Genomic DNA, 17205 nt, shown 5'->3' with positions numbered 1-17205 from the left:
GTCATGAGTCAACACGTCTTTCTTTTTCAAGGTACTTCCAAACATGATGTCCACTGGCAGCCGTGGAATTCGGCCGAACATCAGGAAGAACGGTGCGAATCCTGTCGTTTCGTGTGTGGTACAGTTGTACGAGAAGGTGAGCGTCTATCATCTGGGGCCATCTTTCTTTTGCTCTCGCTGGCAACGATCGGACCATGCTTCCGAGTGTGCGGTTGAATCTTTCCGTCTGACCGTTGCCCATAGGATGATATGGAGTGGTATGGGACTTTTTGACTCCTGAGACTTGTAGCAATTCTGCGATTAAGTGACTCTCAAAGTTTGCTCCTTTGTCAGAGTGTATCCGCTGGGAGAACCCATAGACACAGAAGAACTGGTTCCATAACTTCTGGGCAACCACCTTTGCTGTCTGGTTCGGGCAAGGAAACGCATGTGCCAGCTTCGTAAAATGATCTGTGATGACGAGTACATCAACGCTCTCTCCATCCCTTCCTTCTGCTGACCAGAAGTCTATGCACACCAGTTCCAACGCTGTGCTGGTCTGAATAGATTCCAACGGTGCCCTAGCCTCTGGCTCCATTGTCTTGCCAACCACACAGCGCTTACAGTAGGAGACATACTTCTTCACTTCCCCTTCCATTCCAGTCCAGAAGAACCTTTGACGTACCAAATGGAGTGTTCTAGTCTGGCCTTGGTGGCCGGCTTCATCATGGGTTCCCCTCAGAACGATGGCTTTAAGGGAGTCTGGCACCACCAGCTGGTACCTCTTCTTGACAACTCTGTCCTTAGATCTTCGGTAGAGGATCTCATCCTTGATTTCGAGTTTATCCCAATGCTTCAGCATTCTCAACACTTGGGCAGTCTCATGAGCCCTCTCTCTCCGCGAAGGTCTCCTCCTCCTCTCAACAAAGTACGCCACTCGGGCCAGCACCTGATCCGCCTTCTGTTTTCTCCGTATCACATCAGGAGAAAGGACTGGAAGAGTAGCCACTCCCCCTTCATGCTGAAGGATGCTGGCAGAATACTGGGCTAATTGGAATTTGCGCACTGGCACACTCGCATCCCACTCCAGACAGGAATCCAAAACTGCTTTCACTCCTTCAGAAGAGACTTGAGCTAGGATCTCACCACCTTGGATATTGACTGACAGTTTGAATGCGTCCTGGATGGACTCTGAAGTCACATACTCTGGGAACTCACTTGCCTTCCTAGCTCCAACGAACGGCTGTCGACTAAGCAGGTCTGCTGGGACATTCTGGGGCCCGGGGATGTACTTCAAGTCAAAGTCGAAGGGGGCCAGTTTAGAGACCCACCACTGCTCACAGGCATCTAGCTTTGGTTTCGTCATTATATATGTCAGGGGGTTGTTATCTGTTAGGACTGTGAATCTATTCCCCTTCAGCCAATGGGTGAACTTATCACACACAGCCCACTTAAGAGCGAAGAACTCTAATCTGTGTGCTGAGTAACGGGACTGGGACCTTGACAGAGTCATACTTGCAAAAGCTACTGGTCTGGGCCTACTCTCACTCTCAAATGTCTGGCTAAGTACTGCACCTAAGCCATCCATTGATGCATCTGTTGATAGGAGAAATGGTCTGTTAACCTCTCTGGGCTAGGCGGGATGAAGTTGAATCCCGTGGCGCGATTTTCAAATACCTTAGAAATGCTATTACTTCAATTTCTCAAACATATGACTATTTTACACCATTTTAAAGACAAGACTCTCGTTAATCTAACCACACTGTCCGATTTCAAAAAGGCTTTACAACGAAAGCAAAACATTAGATTATGTCAGCAGAGTACCCAGCCAGAAATAATCACACCTAGGACATTATGTTATACAATACATGCATGTTTTGTTCAATCAAGTTCATATTTATATCAAAAACCAGCTTTTTACATTAGCATGTGACGTTCAGAACTAGCATACCCCCCGCAAACTTCCGAGGAATTTACTAACAATTTACTAAATTACTCACGATAAACGTTCACAAAAAACATAACAATTATTTTAAGAATTATAGATACAGAACTCCTTTGTGCAATCGAAGTGTCCGATTTTAAAATAGCTTTTCGGTGAAAGCACATTTTGCAATATTCTCAGTAGATAGCCCAGCCATCACGGCTAGCCATTTAGACACCCGCCAAGTTTAGCCCTGACCAAAGTCAGATTTACTATTACAAAAGTTTGATTACCTTTGTTGTCTTCGTCAGAATGCACTCCCAGGACTGCTACTTCAATAACAAATGTTGGTTTGGTCCAAAATAATCCATCGTTATATCCCAATAGCGGCGTTTTGTTCGTGCGTTCCAGACACTATCCGAAATGGTAAATCAGGGTCACGAGCATGGCGCAATTCGTGACAAAAAAATTCTAAATATTCCATTACCGTACTTCGAAGCATGTCAACCGCTGTTTAAAATCCATTTTTAAGCCATTTTTCTCGTAAAAAAGCGATAATATTCAGACCGGGAATCTCCGTTTAGGTAAACAGAGGAAAGAAAACAAAGCATTCGGTCGACGCGGGCACGCGCCTGAGTCTCACAGTACTGTAACCAGCCTCTACCCAAACGCGCTACTTTTTTTCAACCAGAGCCTGCAAAGCCACGATTCAGCTTTTTGCCGCCTTCTGAGAGCCCATGTGAGCCGTAGGAAGTGTCACGTAACAGCAGAGATCCTTTGTTTTGGATAGAGATGGCAAAGAAGGCCAAGAAATGGTCAGACAGGGTACTTCCTGTACAGAATCTTCTCAGGTTTTGACCTGCCATTTGAGTTCTGTTATACTCACAGACACCATTCAAACAGTTTTAGAAACTTTGGAGTGTTTTCTATCCAAAGCCAATAATTATATGCATATTATAGTTACTGGGCAGGAGTAGTAACCAGATTAAATCGGGTATGTTTTTTATCCAGCCGTGTCAATACTGCCCCCTAGCCCTAACAGGTCAAAGTCTGGGTGAGCCAGCACGGCTGTTTGGGAGACAGCAGCTTTTAGCTTCTCCAGCGCCTCCCCACATTCAGAAGTCCAGTCTTCAGGTTTCAGACGTTTATGGGCCATGCCATGAGGTTTTCCTTTTTCTCCTTTCCGCTTACTTTTCTGTCCTGCAATCAGACGAAACAGTGGTTTGGCTAAACCTGAGAAACTCGCAATGAAGTGGGAATAATAGTTTGCCATACCAAGAAATGATCTGACCTTGGTGGGTGAAGGTGTTTTCCCATCATTTTCCATCAGGTCAGCTGCTGTGTGTCGTTGATTGCAGACACTTTTCCTGGGTCGGTTGCAATGCCCTCTGCCGTGACGATATGGCCTAAAAACTTGACAGATTTTCTGAGGAGGTAACATTTTTTTTGCGCTAGCTTCAGGTTGTGTTCCTTAAGGCGGGAGAACACCATTTCGAGACGGTCCAGGGCTTCCTGCTCAGTCTTCCCGAAAACCAGGAGATCATCCAAGTAGCACAGGAGGGACAAGTAGTTCTGGTCGCCGAAGATCGAGGTCATCATTCTGGCGAATGTTGCTGGGCTGTTACATAACCCCTGAGCCATTCTGTTGTACTCAAATAAACCCGTGGGTGTTGTGCACGCTGTGTACTTGCGGTCATCTTCATGTATGGGGATGTTGTAGAATCCCGAAGTCAAATCCATAGTACTGAAGAAGCAGTTCCCCCCTAAAGCAGCGAGAGCATCGGCTTGATGGGGCAATGGGTATGCATCTTTCTCTGTCCTCTGGTTCAACCATCTGAAATCAGTGCAAATTCTCAACTCTCCTGACGGCTTCCAAACCAGGACAAGGGGGGAGGCCCACTCACTACTGGACTTTCGGATGATGCCCCGCTCCTCCATTTCCTCGAGCGTCTGTCTCAGTTTCTGGTAGTCGGATGGAGAGACCCTCCTGTACGGCAGCCGGAAAGGCTTTTCATCTTTGAGTTGGATACGGTGGATGACGTTCTTCGCTTCTCCACAGTCAAGTCGGTCCCTGGAGAAGATGCCTTCATACTGAGCAATAAGGTCCACTAGTTTTCCTTTCCACATGTCAGACACTTCACAGGACTCTATGTCAACTTCTTTTAAGCCCAACTCTTCCAACTTTTGTAGACACTCCTTCTTTGCCCTTTTTCCACTAACTGAACATTCTTCCCCAGCTTGGGTGACATTCTGAAGGGCAGACTGGACCTTACTGGGGTTCTCAGCATGGCTGGCATAGAGCTCTAGGTCTTCTAGGGCTAGGCATGGGTGCACATCGGCCAACTTGGTGTTACGGCGGAGAATAATAGGGTGGTCCAACATGTTGATCACTTTCATGGGGACCCACTTGTCACCCCTCAAAGGACATACAGTGCGTCCTACTAGGGCATTTCTCGGTGCAGATCGTGCTGTAGTGGCCTCTATGACTACAGTACTACCGACTGATAGCGGCACCTTTTCTTTCAGTTTTCCCCAGACCAAATGTTCATGTTGAGGCATGAGAGTCACACTCTGCTTGAGCATTACAGTTCCCACTTTGTCTGGTATTTTGTCACCGTGCCAACGGTTCATGTTGGCTAGCATGCTGAGTAAAAGTCCATGTGAATCTCCTTTGGCAGGTTTGGAGAGGCTGTCCCAATACCACTTTGTTTTCTTAACCTGTTGCATTATGTGTTTTATGGCGTTCGATCCAACTATCATGTCATCTGTCTGTCCAGGTACAACTAAAACAGACACTGCCATCTTGCAATCTAAAAGATCAATGTTCAAGTCATATTCATACTTAGGCTGTGCCTGGTTGCCCCCACAGCCTACAAGAACTACTTGAGTTGGCTTTCTAGACTCTGGTTTTATCACATTACATCTCAGAAGTGTGTCTTCAGCTGACTCACTTAACGTACAGGTCATAGACCCACTATCTATCAGAGCTTGAAGTTCTACAATTTCTTGCACCATTACTGGAACATAGAAAAGATTGTCATTACTCTCTATTTTCGGATAAATCACCTCGGTTTTCATTGTGTTTCCAGTCCTTATATCTGTAGTGTTCTGTGGAGGTGTAACATGTTCGCCCACACCGCCCCCCTCTTGGCGTGAGCATGTTAGTTTAAAGCGGGGCCAGGGGGAGCCTCGGCAGTTGCCTCTCCAACTTGTTTTCTTGCTGGACATTCAAAGCCTCTGTGGCCTGTCCTGTGACCCCTCCTTAAAGCAGTGCGACTGAGTTGAATGGTCTGAGGCCTTACAAATTCTACAGGGACCAGCAGCAGTATTAGTTTGTGGCGTTCTGGCTGAAGTTCTCCTTTGATTTTGTTCCTGGGTTGACAGGAGCTTTTCCAGGAGAGAAATCACTTTGTTCAATGGAGCCTGATCACTGTTAGTGGGTGTGGCTGAATTATTTTGACCGACTGCATGTTGTTGAGTCATACACCAAGCGTCGGGGGTCATCACAACTTCTACCTTGGCAGTACTTTGCGCCCTGTGTCTGGCTGATTGTTTGTCTCGGTGATGGCTGTCAATCATTGCCTGCAAATCTCCAACGGTCCAATTTTCAATTGGCCTGCACCTAAGAGCGGCATATAGTGCCGGATCAGGGCAGTGCTTAACAAACATCATGGTCACCTCGTGACCTGGATCATCCACTCTTTTTCCCTGTCTTTGCAAGCACTCATTGGCAAGGTCAATTGCTTTGTTCAGTCTAACCCAATAATCCAAGCAGCTCTCTGACTGTCTTGGTAAGGTTTCATAGAAGTATCCTAATGGGATTGTTGATGAGATTGCCTCTCCAAAGTGCTGCCTCAAGATATTGTATATGGCTTCAGGATCTCTGCTTATGTTAACAAGAGGGTTTCCACGGAGCCCAATTCTGACTATGTCTTTAGCCCACCCCATCAGTCTGTCCTGTATTTCTTGCCCATGTTCTGATATACTGCATCCCTTCTTTTTCAAGTAAGCTTGCATAAGTTCTTGCCATTCAGTCACTGTGCACCGGTCTGTGCTATCACCCCGGAAGTGGGGTGGTTCTCTGACGTCTGACTTCAGAATTAGGTTGACCTTTTACCAATCAGGTATTTCTACTATTGGTTGGGGAGGGGAAGTGCTTGGACCAGCCCCTGCTAGACTAGCGGCAACTTGATTACCTATTTCACTGCCCAGTTGTTTGACTAACTCTGCTAGGGCTTGCAATTGGGTTCGGTTTTCATTTTCACCCCCTATGGCCTTCTGGGACTCTTCACTGTCATCGTTGCCTGGTTGGCTACTGCTAACATGCTCTGGTTGGCTACTACTAACACTTGGCACTCTAGTGTCGACTGCTGGGTATCTAAGAGGACTGGCTCTAGCACTATGTTCCACCATTCTGGCCAACTGAGCCCCCCGCCCCACCCCAGTGGCCATACCTTGTGAACCTCTCACAGTAACACCAACCGGAGTAACATGTACATTGTTATCACCAACACCTGATATGTCTTCTCTCTCCTGTTCTGTAATCTCATACAACTGAGGTATACGCAACATATTGTCCAAAGTTCACCTTGCCCTCAAATGTTTTAACCGTGTGATGTCGATCCAGTTCTGTGTAGGAGTCCCCCGGCGATCTGCTGCAGCTGATCTGTTGATCCGGGTCACGGCACCAATCTGTAGCGGGTTTCTTATGCACCACAGGAGAACCAAGAAATGAAGAGCGACACCACTGCTGTCTTTTAGGCTTTTATGTTGATCTGCAATAGTATTGTGAAAAGACAGGACAGGAACACATCAGTCTCCAATGCACCACCTGACAAGTTGTTCTTTCTCTCTCAGTGTTTTCTCAGACTCTCACAATCACACTCATACATAAAGCCATAATGTATAGTATAAAATAATAACCAGTCCTTAATACAAAGAATGTATAATCTTAATTCTTAGACAATAGAACCATACCTGCAATAGTATTGTGAAAAGACAGGACAGGAACACATCAGTCTCCAATGCACCACCTGACAAGTTGTTCTACACAGGAGCATGAAGAAAGGTAAAACACATATCCTGTCTCACATCCCCAATACATTGCTATGTGCTTTCAGTGTTGACAGTACCAAAATACAACAACTCATGTACAAAAACACTGCAACACAAACAAGTTACAACGTAAAATCGCCTTAGAGGGCAAAAACGACATCCCCCATAATGCAACACCATCACTAGTCGGCAGCTCAGCTAGCCGTCTGCATCACAGAAAGAAAGTCATGCTAGCTAGCAACACTTTTAGCACTCTGTAACTATATTAATAACAACAATAAAACTCTGAAAGTCACGTGTTTCGATAGTCTCACATCCCCTTATAACAATATCTACAGCATTAACCTTGGGACGTTTTATTTATTTCACGTTACGGACTTCTACAAAGGAGTAATCTGCAACCCATACCTTTCTCTCTCAGTGTTTTCTCAGACTGAGGAGAGCGGGAGCTATGGGTAGTACCAGGGTGTTAGTAGGTGACGTAAGCACCCAGATAAAATAAAATACATTTAATGAAACAAAACCTGAAGATGTTAACATCATTCAGCTACTGTAGCTGCCTACCTAACATCAACAGGCATCACCAGTAGCGCAACAATTAAAATTAGAAACCAAAAGTAAATTTCCTGGCGATCTGACTCCCCCCTTCTGTCTGAACTTGGAATATTCCTGTTCGCGGGCTTTGGCCACTGACCCTCAACCTGATTGTTCTGTTCTGCGTTGTGTACTATTCTAATAATTTGAAGTTTGCTGGAATAACCATTTTAACTCTACTACACGTAGTTGTGTGGTTGTGCTCAGTAATTGTGTTCAGTTGTTGTGGTCAGTAGCTGTGTGACTGCAGTCTGCAGTTGTGTGGTTCAGTTGTTGTGTGGTCAATATTTGTGTGGTTGTGGTCAATAATTGTGGTCACTCTCTTCACCCTCACCATAATTGTTGCCTTCTGCGGCTGTGAGTATCCATAGCAACGGTTCTGTTCAGGCTGCTCAATGATGACACAGAGAGCTGTTAGTAGATGTTAACTAGCCACTTTTTGTCACTCTAGAAGCTATTCCTAATCCGCTCTATCCAATCAGATGGGTACAGCCCACCCGTGTCTTTAGAGACAGGCAAACTAGCCAGTTGGGTTATTTAGAGCATGGAGCATGATCCCGAGAAAGAGAACAAAGCTATTGAGCCTTAGAAATATTCTCTTTATCATTCCAGGTCGCCCAGACCAGGGAAGCATTTGAAATCTTACCACTAGCTGTTCGGCCGAAACAGATTCATAAATCATGGGAATTTGTCGAGCTATGAAGACGCTCTCTACTGCCGAGCAAAGCGTTGCTAGGGAACAGTAGCCTTGGAAACATTGCTCCCTTATGGCTAAAGCAAGTGTGAGAAACATGCTAACATACAGTACGTTTGTGATTTAATACTAAATAAATACTGCACTCTGACCCACAAAACGTATTTGTTAGATTCATGATACTGTTGTTAGACAAAGCAACGAAAGTGACCTTCAAAGCGTGATGTAGTTTTATTGGAATTTGCAGCTGTTGTTGCAGCTGTTGTTGACATGACTTGCTGCATCTAGAAAAAGAGCAGTTGATGATTACTAAAACAGCTCTATCTACTGTCTGATTCAAGCTATTCCTAAAATGTAAAATGCTCTGTTTTTGCTGACTTGTTGGGGTAGTGGTCAAAACAGCAGTTGTTTGCAAAAAAGTTACAGAAAATGTTGTTGATGTGATTACTAAAACAGCTGTAATGTTTTATCTGATTTTTTTTTTTTATTGAAATGCAATATGAGTAACAGAGAAGTAAACAAAGATGTAAACGTTCAAAATTTTGTCTAAGTTGTTGCAAAGCGCTCACAGTAGCTGAATTGTGCCAAAAATGGCATTATTGCATTTACAGTGAATGGAAGTTGGAAGTGATAATGTCACAATGGGGCCTGCAATAATGCCTTTTCGATGGATGATAAAAAGGACAAAAAGTTTAATATTTCAAAAAGTATACAAGATTTCAAAAAGTTGTATACAAGCAACTCAAGCATGACCATTATGCACATTTTAAAGTTTGAGCTGCATCTCTAGCTTAAATGGTGTAAGAGGAGTAGCGTGCTAAATAAGAAGACGAAGAAGAAGTATGTCAAATGATTGAAGCTGGAGATTTTGATTTGCAAGCTTCACAATAACTTTTTACAAGTAAAGTTTTGGGGCTTGCTAAAGCTCTTTAAAAGTATTTTTGTGGTGGAAGTTTAAAACCTTTTACTTTACTATTTAAAGCAAAAATGTTTTAAAGTATGTATGGTTTTGAAAAACATTATAGTAGTGGTAGTGTCTGCGGTAGTAACTGTGGTAACTGGTTATATTTTAAAAAGTAGGTACATGAAAAGTTAGGATAGCCTGAACATATGAAAGTTGGTTCGGTGTATCTAGCTTGAACAGTTCAAGAGTTACAATTATTGTTAGGTATTATATGCTCATTTATACATATTAACGAGTTATAATTTATAGTGCAAACCAGTTAGACCAAAGCTAGTGCGAGCCAGAGCTAGCTAGCTATGCCCAGGACCAGAGCTGGACAAGAGCTAGTGCTGAGCAGTAGTTGTGGTCATTAGTTGTGTAGTTGTGGTCAGAAGTTGTGGTTAGTTGTTTTGCTGTGGTCAATAATTATGTGGTTGTGGTCCTTAGTTGTGTGGTTCAGCATTTGTGTGGTCAGTTGTTGTGGTCAGTAGTTTTGGTAAGTTGGTGTGTGGTTCAGTAGTTGTGGTAAGTAGTTGTGTGGTTGTGGTCAGTAGTTGCGGTCAGTAGTTGTGGTCAGTAGTTTTGGTAAGTAGGTGTGTGGTCAGTAGTTGTGGTCAGTAGGTTTGTTGTTGTGACCAGTAGTTTTGTGGTTGTGGTCAGTCGTGTTGTGGTTGTGGTCAGTAGTTGTGGCCAGGTAGTTGTGGTCAGTAGTTGTGGTGATTAGATGTGTGGTCAGTAGTTGTATAGTCAGAAGTTGTGTGATTGTGGTCACTCTCTTCACCCTCGTCATAACCTTTGCCCTCTGTCTGTGAGTATCCATAGCAACAGCTCTGTTCGGGCTGCTTAATTAATGATGACACAGAGAGCTGTTAGTAGACGTTAGCTAACCACTTTTGTCACTCTAAACTCCGATAAACAGCTGTAACTGTTTTTTGGTAGAAACTATTCCTAATCTGTTCTATCCAATCAGAGGGGTACAGTTTAGTTATTTAGAGCACGGAGCATGATCCTGAGAAGGGGGATTAAGCTAGTGAGCATGAGAAATCTTCTCTTTATCATTCCAGGTCATCCAGACTGGGGAAGCATTCGAAATCATTGCAATAGCTATTTGGTCTAAAGTCGTTTCGCCGATCATGTGATTTTGTCGAGCTATGAAAACGTTCTCTCCTGCTGACCGAAGCGTTGCTAGGCAACAATTGTCTTGGCAGCACTGCTCCCTATGGCTAAAGCAAGTGTAAGAAACATGCTAACTTACAGTATTTTTGGCCTTTAATACTAAATAAATACTGCACTCTGACCCACAAAACGTATTTGCAAGATTCATGATAGTGTTGTTAGACAACCCAAGGAAAGTGAAATTCAAAACGTGATGTAGTTTTATTGGAATTTACAGCTGTTGTTGGTAAATAACTAACGTTAATCTGCTAGCTTCTGACATGACTTGCTGCATCTAGAAAGAGAGCAGTTAATGGGTTATTAAACAGCTTTATCTACTGATTGATACAAGGTAGTGCTAAAATGTATTCTGTTTTGAAAATCAGAGGAAAATGTCATACCCTCTGGGTGGCCTGCACCAACATGGTTTAAATTAATTTAAGATTAGAGCTAATATAGGTTTTGTAAATCTAGGTTTATAATTAATCAGATATGTGTTGCACCACTTAATTTTAAATCTGGATTAGTAAATCTATGATTAACGGTTTTAAACTGTGATTAATAACAATGTAATGTTGTTAGAACTACTGCAACGCCATCGTGAAAGGTTATCATGGGTTGGCTGATTTGAAATAAAAATCCGTTATTTGCCACTACTAGACCAAAATTTCATTTGTTAGCTAACGTTAGCTACTGTAGCTAGCTAGTTTATAAACTAAGATAGCATAAAATATAATTTATTGTTGTCATTACTTAACGTTATTTAGGCATTTATTATTTGTCCCCTAGCCACCTGATCATTGCACATCAAAGAAGTTCACATTTCTCCGCTCATGAAAAAAACCTCTTGTCGGAGCTGATGGAGGAATTTAGTAACGTACTGGAGGATGAAAAGACAGACAACACGACTGTCAAAAAGAAAGAAGATTTAATGAATCGACACAGATTAAAGCGAAGATGGACCCAAATTGGATGAAGATGTGCTGGAAAAAAATCAAACATAATGATGGTCATTATGGCCAAACAGTTCTATTTTTTTGTTTCATCAGACCAGAGGACATTTCTACAAAAAGTACGATCTTTGTCCCCATGTGCAATTGCAAACCGTAGTCTGTCTTTTTTATGACAGTTTTAGAGCAGTGGCTTCTTCCTTGTTGAGCGGCCTTTCAGGATATGTTGATATAGGACTCGCTTTACTGTGGATATAGATACTTTTGTACCTGTTTTCTCCAGCATCTTCACAAGGTCGTTTGCTGTTTTTCTGGGATTGATTTGCACTTTTCCCACTAAAGTACGTTCATCTCTAGGAGACAAAACGCGTCTCCTTCCTGAGCGGTATGATGGCTGCGTGGTCCCATGGTGTTTATACTTGCGTACTATTGTTTGTACAGATGAACGTGGTATCTTCAGGCGTTTGGAAATTGCTCCAAAGGATGAACCAGACATGTGAAGGTCTACAATTTCTTTTCTGAGGTCTTGGCTGATTTCTTTTGATTTTCCCATATGTCAAGCAAAGAGGCACTGAGTGTGAAGGTAGGCCTTGAAATACATCCATAGGTACACCTCCAATTCACTGAAATGTCAGAAGCTTCTAAAGCCATGACATCATTTTCTGGAATTTTCCAAGCTGTTTAAAGGCACAGTCAACTTAGTGTATATAAACTTCTGACCCACTGGAATTGTGATACAAGGAATTAAAAGTGAAATAACCTGTCTGTATACAATTGTTGGGAAAATGACTTGTGTCATGAACAAAGTAGATGTCCTAACCGACTTGCCAAAAATATAATTTGTTAACAAGAAATGTGTGGAGTGGTTGAAATACGTGTTTTAATGACTCCAACCTAAGTGTTTGTAAACTTCTGACTTGAACTGTAAATACATTTGATTGATTGATTGATTGATTGATTGATTGATTGATTGATTGATTGATTGAACTGGTAAATATCAATGAATATAATGAACGTTAATGCTACTTTACTACAATGTTACCATTATCAGGCCCGTTACATCATCATTCGTACCAAGGCTGGGCATATCATAAGCCCCAATTCAATTGTTGTACAAAATGGGCACGTAAATTGCCTACTAAATGTGTTAATTTTCTTTCTTTTCTTTCCTTTAGTTGAGCCGACACCCTGTGACGTGGAGAAACAGCAGTGCCTGGATATTGCAACCAGCAGCAAAAACACAAGACAGGTGCTCATATTGAAGTTTTGGAGCTGGAGAGAGAGAAATCTTTTATTCAATTTTATTTCACTTTCACTTTTATTTCATTTAATTTTAACCAGGTAGGCCAGCTGAGAACAAGTTCTCACGTACAACTGCGACCTGGCCAAGATGAAAAAAAGCAGTGCAACACAAACAACACAGAGTTACACATGGGATAAACAAACACAATACAAAACAAACAAAACAAAACACAAAAGAAAATTCTATATACAGTGTGTTCAAATGCAGTAAGATTAGGGAGGTAAGGCAATAAATAGGCCATAGTGCAGAAATAATTACAATTTAGCATTAACACTGGAGTGATAGATGTGCAGAAAAATCTACTGCAGATTGAGGTCCTGAATTTTTCAAAAAGAGCTACTGCAAATTCAGAAACAAACTCCTGCAGGGTAACAAATGCCCACTGTGTAAAGAATGCTGATCTTTTTATTTATTTAAACAATAATTTATTAAAACAGTGCTTTCCCAAGCAATTTTGTGTCCTCCAGTCTTGTCCCCACTCATGTGTCCTGGTGCTTCCAGTTCCACCCTGTATGGTATTGAGAATAACAAAGTCTTAATAATACATTTGAATACAGATAGCCTAATTAGGAATTGTAAGTGTCGATCAAAATATAATATTGCTTTTTACGTTACCAATGTTACATTATACACACCTTAGGCTGCAAAATGGTTCTCAATCAAGGTTCTCCTCACAGCATTCCTATTTGCATTGGCAGCATTTTGCACCTGGCCATCTTCCTCATTCGCCTCAGGTAGGTCCTATTCAGCCTCCTCAGGTGGCTCGTCTCCTTGTCTCTTGCCAAAGTTATACAGAACTGCCACTGCAATAATGATTGTCAGGGTAGTGTCCATCTTCGTGCGGAACCCCTCCGTTAGGCAGGGGAATCTTTTTTTCCACACTCCCAAAAACTCTCTATATGAGACTTCTTGCCAGGATATGAGAGGTGTTGTATTCTCTCTCTTCAGATGTCGGGTTTTAAAAGGGGAGTCATAAGGTACCCACGACAGGCATGTCCATTGTCACCGAGTAGGTGGCCTTCATATGCCCCCCTTTCCAGCATTGTCAAAGATTCTGCTGTCATGGGTGGATCCTGGCCATCTAGCTACGATGTTGGTGAGCTGACCTTTGTCATCATAGACAGCCTGCACGTTGATGGAGCAGTAAACTTTCCGATTACGGAATAGTTCTCCATTCTCACCACCAGGGTTGGGAATAGGAATGTGTGAACAGTCTATTGCCCCTACTACACCTGGGAATCTATCTCTCCTGTAAAATCCAGCTGCTGTTTCCTATGTAGGCTTGAATCTTATGTACTGATTCTTCAGACTGGCAAAAGTAATGGACACTCTGACTACAATCCTGCAGATGGTTGACTTGTGGAGTCCAAAAAGGTCCCCATCCACCATCTGGAAACATCCAGTTGCATAGAACCGTAGGGCCACCAAGAGCTGACGTAGTGGGGGTACAGCCACATTCCTATCACTCCCATGCTTAATGGTTGGTCCCACCTTTCTTTACAGTTGCATTACAGAGTCCATGGAGAAGCGGTATCTCCTTGAAAACACACCATTGTCATAAAACTCAACAGGATTCAACCTGTCTCTAATTATTCTCTGAGGAATTCTGTCATTTTGGTCTCTCCACAGTAGACATGCTCAGGGGCGAAAATCTGATATCAACTTTGGAGGGGACAATTACATGAAATTTTCTCTAGAGCAATTCCTGAGGGGGACACCAAAAGTAGTGCTGTAACACATAGCCTACATTGTAATATGGTAAATGTATATTGAGGAACCAAAGAAATAAGGTATTTGCCATACTCCTAACTACCGGTACCCAAAACTACACAACTAATCACAACAGCAATACCATTGCCTTTAACAAATCTTAGTTCAGTCACCAGTTTAAGTTGAGAGTGGGGGTATCCATGGCATTTTCCAATTATGTTCCTATTTTACATTTTACCTTTCATAATGTTGCCAAACAAAGACTCAACAAACTTACCTGAGACTCCCTGTCTCTGCCAGTCTGTCCCTGCATATCTGTCCCCAACTCTGCTGTCTGTGTGCCATCTGTTGCCTGCTCTGCCTAATGACATCATTGTGAAACATTTCCATTAGAATTTCATTTCTTTCTCATGAACATTTTATCAACTAGTCTTTGAGATATTAGGTTACTAGGGTTCTTACTATGCGTTTTGGTGTATTGAAAAATACTCTGATGTCCGTCTTTTATTTTTCTGCCATTTTTCTACCTGGCTGGCTGGCTGGCTGGCTGGCTACACACACAGTGTGTAGGTTATTTACAGTAGGAGATGGGCTTCTATCATCTTCAATCATTCTATTTGGGCTTCGATCTAAAAGGTAGCTAGCAAATGTGAAATGGATTAAAATGACAAGAGTTGACAGCTGTATGAGTTCACCATTTACACAACATATGCTGCAACCTTTTGTAATTTTAATAGTTTGTTTCATATTGGCTGGCTTCCAACAATAGCTGAATTTGCAAAGCTAGCGAGCACCAATTCAGTTTCAGTGGTGTTTGCTATAATCTTTGCTACCCGGGTTAAATAAAGGTGAAATAAAATAAATAAATAAAAGTTCCCTTGCGACAATTTAGCTTTTGCAACGAGACCATTAAATATATTTAAGACAATGCTAGAAGAGAGTGTAGTTCTGTTCAGTTTGGATTTCAGTTTATCGCTAACCTTATCACAGAGACTTTGAAGCACTAACTTACATCATCTGCATGCTGATCTTGGAATAAATTGACGATAGCAAAGATTCCATCTTTGACGACGCCACATAAATGGAATAGGTACTAGCTAGCTTAATAGTTAATATTTGCGTGCTAGCTCTGCATATTCAGCTAGTGTGTGTGCGCGATTGACTGGATTAACCTCACGTCAGTTACGTGCATTGAGTGCCTTTCAGACAGTAGATACGACCTCTCTGTTACATAGCAAGCTAAGGAACTGGCAGTGGATCAAACCATTGTGAGGCAAAGGGTGGGGGGGTCGCAATCTTTTGAAACTTAAAAACGCGCTATTAAGTGTCTATAATCAGCAAAATTGCTTTCATTGCGTATTATTAATATTATTTAAATTACATAGTTATGTTTCAGTGATATATTGGGGGGGACAAATCATATTTTTCCCAGGATGGGGGGGTCGTGTGTCCCCCCGGGATTTCCGCCCCTGGACATGCTGCCGTTTTATCAGTCAAACTACCTCAGGTGGCAGTTTAGAATTACTCTCCAATCTAAGTTTTTATTGTTTTATTTGTTTTTATTCACTGAGCAACAGGCTTAAAATGAATCTAGGTTTTAAGTGAAAACCTAAATTAGAGGAAGGATTTAACTTGGATTAATTTAAAACTAGGTTTAAAATGTGGTGCAACAAGATTAATAGATAAACCTTGATTTAACCCAGTTTAAGAGTTAATCCATGTTGGTGCAACCCACCCTCTATGTTTTTGACTTTTGGGGGAGTGGTCAAAACAGCAGTTGTGTGTAAAACAGTTACAGAAAATGTTGTTGATGGGGTTACTAAAACAACTGTAACATTTTTCTCAGAATATCATTTTTTGTTCAAACGCCAGATTTGAGTAACAGAGAAGTAGACGAAGACGTAAACGCTCTAACTTTTTGTCTAAATTGTTGCAAAGTGGTTAAAGTAAATGATATGCATCAAAAGTTGGATTGACAGTGGATGGAAGTTGGAAGTGATCATGTCACAATGGGGAGCTTTAGAATGTCGAGGAAATGCCATGAAAGTGGATGAAGGTCAAAAAGGACAAAAAGTTTCATATTTAAAAAAGTTGAAAATATATCAAAAAGTTGTATTCAAGCAACTTAAGCGTGACCATTCTACACGTGATAAAGTTTGAACGGCGTTTCTAGATTAAACTGTGTAAGAGGAGTAGCGCTCTAAAGAAGAATTTCGAAGATTGAAGCTGGGTATTTTGCTTCTCAAGCCTCACAATAATAATAAGCAGTCAGAAATAATTCTTACAATATTTAAGTGCATAGCTGCTGGAAATAGGGGTGACGAGAGTGCTGCAGCACACCGTAGAAATCCCCCCCAAAATGTTTGTGATACATATTTTCTTTACAAAAGTTGTGCACTAGGCATTTACTAGTCATGTATTAGCGGACCGATTTAGCTGTCTGTAGCGCGAGCAAAAAAATGACCTTTCACAAGCCACACTAATAAAATGTGTACCTTTCGGTAGCCTCTAGTGTTGCGATGCCTGTTGTAGTTTCATTCTAGTATCCACAACTCCCCACATGGTGGCGAGGAAGTACAAGTCTGGGTACCAGTCTTTTTAGCGAACATTCCACTCCAGTCCATTCCAGTCATTTGCCAAAGAATCATTTGACCAATGATTGGAGTGGCAAGGAGTGGAACGTAATAAAAGCTGAACAGAGATGGCAATCATGCAAGGCAAGTATTGAGACGTGATAAAATAACCATGTGAATTATTATAGGACTACACCCCTGGTTCCACTAGGGCTCAAATCAGAAATGAGTCTCTTGGCCAATGTTCATCCACCAGCATAATACTTTTGAATTTCGTTGACACATAGGCCTACAATTTAGGATAGTTGGTTGTACTATGTGAGTG

General features: G+C 42.0%; 1 protein-coding gene across 1 annotated transcript in view; it reads right to left on the bottom strand.

Annotated features, from left to right (window-relative positions):
* The window catches only part of r3hdm2 (R3H domain containing 2), a 117417-nt gene extending 110690 nt beyond the window's left edge, over positions 1-6727 (bottom strand). Inside the window, exon 1 of the mRNA XM_014165955.2 lies at positions 6492-6727. The gene's annotated coding sequence lies outside the window, so the exon portion shown is untranslated. The remainder of the gene's footprint in view (positions 1-6491) is intronic.
* Positions 6728-17205: the final 10478 nt, after the last annotated feature.

This window comes from Salmo salar, chromosome ssa22, assembly GCF_905237065.1.
Source record: "Salmo salar chromosome ssa22, Ssal_v3.1, whole genome shotgun sequence".
NCBI lineage: Eukaryota > Metazoa > Chordata > Actinopteri > Salmoniformes > Salmonidae > Salmo > Salmo salar.
The sequence above is the reverse complement of the archived record's forward strand: the minus strand, read 5'-3'. Positions and strand labels throughout refer to the sequence as shown.